Below are 7,027 nucleotides of genomic sequence, written 5' to 3' on the forward strand. Positions count from 1 at the left end.
AGGTAGCAATCGCCCTGGCTTCCTCCCACCATCAATCTTACTTCATCTTACCCGATTCGCGTGGGGCCTGTCGGAATTATGAACTGGGCTGGATAACGCCGACCGCACGAAGAATACTTCGAAGAGCAGCTCGCGATCACGACCCCACGATACGATTCCTCATTTGGACTCCAGGTGACCCGGGTTTACTGGGGAATCAGACCGCCAACTGGTCCACCCGCGCACTCACTAACCGGGCCCCAGACGAGCCAGGGAGCGGCGCAACTCTTACAAATTATGTTACGTGCCAGAAGAACCCCTCTACCTGTATCTGCGTGCACAGAAATTACACAGCCAACTTCGTTGATTTGGACCTCAATACTGCCTACTCCTATGTGATGGTCACTCTTCTTCCTCCTAAAAATAAACGCACCCTCAAGTATACTTAACATCTATTCTTCTCCCAAGATAAAAAAAATGTAACGTTCACAGCCCTCTTCAGTCGCACCCTGAAGGCTGCGGGCAGGGACCCCCTAGTGATTGTGGGCGACTTCAACGCTCATAGCACACTCTGGGGTACGTGCGTGAAGAGCAGTGCGGACGCAAGCTAGCGGAACTTGCGTTCAGGCTGGGCCTGACCCTACACACCGATCCTGCACAACCAATGCGGGTGGGTAACTGCATGACTCGGGGCACGTGTCCGGATCTTAGCATAAAAAAAAACAAAACATAACACACGCGGAATGGACCAACACCGAGGAAACCCTCGGCAGTGACCACTGTATACTCAACACCAGCGTCAGAACCAAACCACTGGGAAGATCCCACGCCCAAGCCCGCCTGCCCGACTGGACAAAGTTCCAGCACACCTACACTAATCCGGCCCCTACGGCTACCACACGTGGTAACAAGAATTGGTTACACATCTTCATTCGGTAGAAAATCAAGTTAAACTATCAGAGGCCATGCCGGAGGTGGAAAACCACCTCCTGCACCTCATGGAGGCGCGACATAGCCTCGTCCGCAGATGGCGCCGCCAAACACATAATCGGAAACTCAAAATTCGCATCGCCGAGCATACCCACCGAGCGGCTGAGTGTGCGGCTCAGCTCGCCAACTCAAATTGGGTAGACCGCTGCAACACGGCCGCTAGACAGATGTTTAGCCGGAGCACTTGGTGTCTCTTTCGAGCCTTGATCGATCCGACTAAAACCAGACCCGAGACACAAAAACATCTCATTCATTCATGCATTTTATTGATGGCAGAAACCAGTACAGTGTATATGCTTATACATATTTAATTTTCCTGTCTGAATAGCCGAGGCAACAGGCGTATTCAAACGCCTGACGGGGCCCCGGAACCTTTATTGCACACATGCTTCAGAGAATGGCGCGATGATCAAAACTAGCACTGCAGTGATGGGGAGAAAAAAAAAGAAAGTACAAAAGGAAAGAAAAGCAAAAATGTGTTGCACTATGCGGCTGCTGAAGGCAAGTAGCGGCGGCAACGCTAAGATGAGCGTCACCAACCCGTTCGCATTTTTTGCACAGGTTTTTCTTGGATTGCTGCTGCTACCAGAGGCGCCGCCATCGGCATGTCAAGCGTCAGTGACCATTCTTCGGACTACTGAAGGCGATGAAGGGATCATAGCGTTTCGACCCGCCACGTTTCACCAGCGCGACTATCATATCTCGTACGGCACCACGCGGCTATCAACGGAAACCACAAACGCATCGACACGGACATCAGGACCATCCAGTATAAAATGCGGCTTCGCCGGATCCTTCGGCAGCGGGCGCGGCGGCAACGCTAAGATGAGCGTCACCAACCCGTTCGTATTTTTTGCACAGGTTTTTCTTGGATTGCTGCTGCTACCAGAGGCGCCGCCATCGGCATGTCAAGCGTCAGTGACCATTCTTCGGACTACTGGAGGCGATGAAGGGATCCCAGTGTTTCGACCCGCCACTTTTCACCAGCGCGACTATCATATCTCGTACGGCACCACGCGGCTATCAACGGAAACCACAAACGCATCGACACGGACATCAGGACCATCCAGTATAAAATGCGGCTTCGCCGGATCCTTCGGCAGTGGTGGTGGTGGTGTAAAACATTTATTTATACTATATACAAGAGAGGTATTGCTTGGACCGTGCCTGAAGGGCCCGGCCCTCACAATCACTAGGAGGGATCCCTAGTCCGGGACCCCTGTGGCCTCCGCGGCGGCCCGGGCTCTTGTCACCAGGGCTCGTTGGTCCTGGACAGTTGAGCAGCCCAGCAGGGCAGCCTCCCAGTCCTCTCGGGTGGGGGTGGGGTGGGAAAGCAGGATTGGCAGGGCATGCCCACACCGTGTGATACGTGTCCGCAAACACTTCCCCACAGTGTGGACACGCGCCCGAAAAGGCCGAATTGAAATGTTTGAGCACTGCCGGGCAGAGTACCGTGTTGGTCTAGAGGCGAAGTAGCCAACGCTCCTCTGCCTTGAAGCCTTTACAGGGGGGTGGGTATCGGCCGTGAGCGTTTTGATACAGGAGAGAGATCTCCCGAAAAGTAATAGCCGGATTAAAATCAGTAGCCGGATCAGGCGGCGAGAGAGGCGATGCCCGGTGGTTAAGCGCGCGGGAGGTAGTGTCCGCTACCTTATTTCCCTCTGTCCCCGCATGTGCTGGGGCCCAGATGATGGTGCGCCGGGTTGGGAAATCCCGGTACTCACATCTGTGTAAAATTTGGAAGGCACGATCTGGAAATTGGCTCTGTTCAAAATTGCGGCAAGCTTCCCTTGAGCCGGTGATAATGACTCGGGACGCTGGATCCGCAGCTGAAAGTGCAATAGCAACTTCCTCCGCGAATGTAATGTTGGGGGCACGGAAGGTGAGGCTCTGAACTGGGTTGTTTTGGTGGACAACGGCAGCCGTGTACCAACCCCCATGGTGTGGACCGGCCGCGTCCGTGTAAAATACCCCTGGTCGAGCGCTATACTGCTTGGAAATGGCCTCCGCTCGCGCGATTTGGCGACCATCATGGGCATCTTTTGTCATGTTATTCGAGAGGGGGCGAACCTTTCGTGCGAAGCGCCAGGCCTCGGGCATGGATACCCGCTTCTCCTCTTGGGTTGTGTAATTGATGTGGGGGCGAGTCAGTAGGCGGCTACCCGCAGGTGTTTTGCTTAACCGCAAGTATTTATTGCTGAAATGAGCCTCGCGCAGCTCCCCAAAGGTGTTCGTCATCCCCAGGCCGAGGAGACGTTGGTTGGACGTTGCAATTGGGAGGTCGAGAGCTCTCTTATAGATTTTTCGGAGGATCACTTCGAGAGCGCTCTCATCGCATTTGCGCAGGTGGAGGTACGGTGCCGAATACAGGATTCGACTGGTTACGAATGCATTGGCCAGCCGCAGGGCGTCTTTGCATCGCAACCCGCCTCGTTGTTTGATACCCGGCGGACCATAGGGCCCACCTGATCCCCCACCTTGCGGAGTTTCTTCAGCGTGGTGTCAATCTTGCGGTTCTTTTGTATGAAGAGTCCCAATACTCTGATTTCATCGTGTTCAGGTATCGGGCCACTAAGCAGGGAGAGGGCAATTTTGGTTGTGCACCTTGGATTGGGACGTATGTGCACGAATTCTGATTTGCTCGGGGAGCACTCAAGGCCGCAGCGGCGTGCATAATCGTCCACAATAGCCGCCGCTTGCTGCAGGTTGGCCTCGATTTCTTCAACCGAACCGTGTGTTGCCCAGAGAGTGATGTCATACGCGTACAGGGCATACTGCACACCCGGGACCTCACCCAGCAGGGTAGGGAGCTTCATCATGGCCAGATTGAAGAGAAGAGACGAGAGGACTGCTCCCTGTGAGTCCCTCGCGTACCAAGTTGGTACGGGCCATGTTCACTGTCTTGGAGTCGGATATATGATTGCTGATCTGTCAGGAATTGCTTAATATATTGGAATGTGTTGTACCCACAGTTCACTTGGGACAGGTGGGAGAGGATGATATCATGCGTCACATTCTCGAAAGCACCCCGCAAGTCCAATTCGAGGACCACCTTGTCATCGCTAGGGTGCTCGACGGGATCAAGAATCTCTCTATGAAGTTGCAGCAGCACATCTTGTGCGGAGCGGTGTGGGCGGAACACGTACATGGCGTCTGCAAAGGCGTTGTGCGTTTCTAGGTAGGCGGATAGTGTGTCACGGACCATGGTCTCCATCAACTACCCCACACAAGAAGTGAGAGATATGGGCCGGAGGTTGTCAGTGTTAAGAGGTTTGCCTGGTTTGGGTATGAATGTGACGAGAGCCGTCTTCCAATCCACTGGGAGAGGCGTACCTCCCGTCCAGATGGCATTGAAGTATTCGAGCAGCCGCTCGTAGGCCGGTTCGGGTAGGTTGCCGAGAAGTTTCACAGTTACCTTGTCCCTGCCCGGGGCTGTTCCTCGTTTCACTTTGGCCAGGGCGCTTTGAGGTCGTGAAACTGGAACGTTCGATCCAGCTCTGCGTTCTCAGAACCTGCATAAGAGTACGCCGGACCACGCGAATCCTGGTCTGTGTACAGATATTTGTCTCGGATCGCGTCAGCCAGTTTGGCTGTGTCTCCGCTGAAGGCGTGAATTGCTCGTTGAAGATGTTTTTGTGTTTCGGTGCGGGTTTGGGTCGGATCAATGAGGGCGCGGAAAAGGCGCCACGTGCTCCGGCTCGACATTTGCCGAGCAGCGGTGTTGCATCGGTCTACCCAGTTCGAGTTGGCGAGTTGGGCCGCATACTCTGCCGCTTGTTGGGTGAGTTCCGCGATGCGGATTTTGAGTTGCCGATTGTTCTTCTGCCGGCGCCATCGGCGGACGAGGCTTTGCCGGGCCTCCCAGAGGTGAAGGAGGTGGTTGTCCACCGCCGAGTTCGCCTCTGAGAGCTGAATGTGCTGTTCGGTATCTTTGAGTTGGCAGATGAGGTGTTGGGACCAGTTAGTGTAACCTTGACACGCTATAGGGGTAGGGTTAGTGTAGTTGGATCTGAATTTGGTCCAGTCTGGAAGGGTTGCTTTAGTGTGAGGTCTTGTAAGGAGTTTGGTGCGGATTGTGGTCGCAAGAATGCAGTGGTCGCTACCCAGGGTTTCCTCGGTGTTGTGCCATTCTGCATATCTAATATTTTTGGTAAAGGTGAGATCTCGGCACGTGTCGCGTGCCACGGAGTTCCCAATGCGAGTGGGTTGTGCAGGGTCCGAGTGAAGAGTAAGGCCCAACGTTGACGCAAGTTTCGCCAGCTTGCGTCCTCGTTTTTCTGCACGTATGTATCCCCATAAGGGGCTGGGGGCATTAAAGTCCCCAACAATTATGAGGGGGTCCCTGTTCGCCACCTTTAACGCCCGACTGAATAAGTCTGCAAATGTGACATTTGGAAGTTTGGGAGAGCTGTAAACGTTGAGTACGTGTAATGGGGGGTCCTGTTTGCGTAGCGGAAGGATCGTCACCATCGCATACGAGAAAATCGCCTTGTAATCCAGGTCCACCGGGGAGGCCGTATAATTTTTATGTACGCGGAGGGAGCTCTGCGCATCCTGCTGATACACTGAGTAATTTGTGAGGGTGGCTGCGTCCCCCGGCTCTTGGAGGGCCACTACAGCAGAAGGACTGGGGAACGTTGTTAGGAAAAGCCGTAGGTCGGCCCGCTTAGTACGGACCTTGAAACCTCTGCAGTTCCACTGTAAAATTTGGGCAGTGGGCGCGGCGGCAACGCTAAGATGAGCGTCACCAACCCGTTCGCATTTTTTGCACAGGTGAGCAAACGTTACGGGAAATCATTTAGAAGTAACAACGTCTGCTTACTGTTGCTGCCATGCCCACAGCCGCTTTGTGAATTGCTCTTGAATGTGATTGTGTCGCTCCGATGCCTGCTTTTGCTTAGCGGTGATACCGAAGAAAATCCCGGCCCTATTGGCCAAACGATTGCTGAACAGCTGAAGATAATTGCTGAAGACATTCAGGAAATTAAGAAGGGTAAAGCTGTAACCAACCAGAAGCTTATTGCAATAGAAAAGAAGCTTGAAAAATTAGTGGGCTTGAAAAGCAAGTCACGGAGTGCGCCAGGAAAGTTACGGAATTAGAACGTAACCTTGCTACCATCACCAGCAAAATCGATGAGCTTCAGAACAGAAGCCGTCGCTCTAATCTAATCATTTATGGCGTTAAGGAGCAGGAGGATGAAACTCCAGACACTTTGCATGAAACTGTCACGAAAACGGTCTTTGAGGATATACTTGGAATTACAAAGACAGACATTGAAAGAATTCATCGTCTGGGCAGACCAAGTAAAGAAAACGAAACTAGACCTAGGCCTATAATCATGAAGTTTTTTGACTACCGAAATAAACTTAGCATTCTTAAACAATGTTCTAAACTAAAAGATTCCGAGTTCTTCATTGGAGAAGATTTTTCGCTTGCTGTCAAGAATGTTAGGAAAAAATTATGGGACCGCACTAAAGAACACCGTGATAGAAAAGAAAAGGTATCTCTGGTATATGACAAAGTGAAAACAAATGGTCCGCTCTTCACGTGGGATAGTGAGAGCAGTGACATTGTTCCAGTTGAGCCAAAAAACGAAGATCAAAGCAACACTGGAAAGCGAATCACCAGGAGCAAACGTCAATAACTGTACTCAACTTAAATGCACGCAGTATTGCAAATAAAACACATGAACTTGACGCTATTGTGCTGGCTTTTAAACCCGATATTGTCGCAGTTACAGAGGCATGGTTACACAAAAACATTTCAGACCGTGAAATTGTGCCGCCGGGCTACACAATTGTAAGAAAAGACAGAGAATCAAAAGGAGGGGGCGTCGCTCTGCTTATTAAAGGTGACATAAGATATTCAGTCATGCCGGATGTTCCAACAGTTGAAGCAGTTTGGTGTAAGATTTATCTGACAAATGGTATCGCACACGTTGGCGTTGTTTATCGGCCACCAAACGCAGAAAACTCGTACCTAGATACCTTGTTTGATTACATGTTAAAGCATATGTCTGGCAGCAAGATACTAATGGCAGGAGATTTTAACTTTCCA

General features: G+C 51.8%; 1 pseudogene; it reads left to right on the forward strand.

Annotated features, from left to right (window-relative positions):
* The first annotated feature begins 1,494 nt into the window (after positions 1 to 1,494).
* On the forward strand, positions 1,495 to 6,614 carry LOC149344699 (uncharacterized; annotated as a pseudogene).
* The last annotated feature ends 413 nt before the right edge of the window (positions 6,615 to 7,027 follow it).

This window comes from Amblyomma mixtum, chromosome 5 (genome assembly GCF_055824585.1).
Source record: "Amblyomma mixtum isolate Tamu chromosome 5, ASM5582458v1, whole genome shotgun sequence".
Taxonomy (NCBI): Eukaryota; Metazoa; Arthropoda; class Arachnida; order Ixodida; family Ixodidae; genus Amblyomma; species Amblyomma mixtum.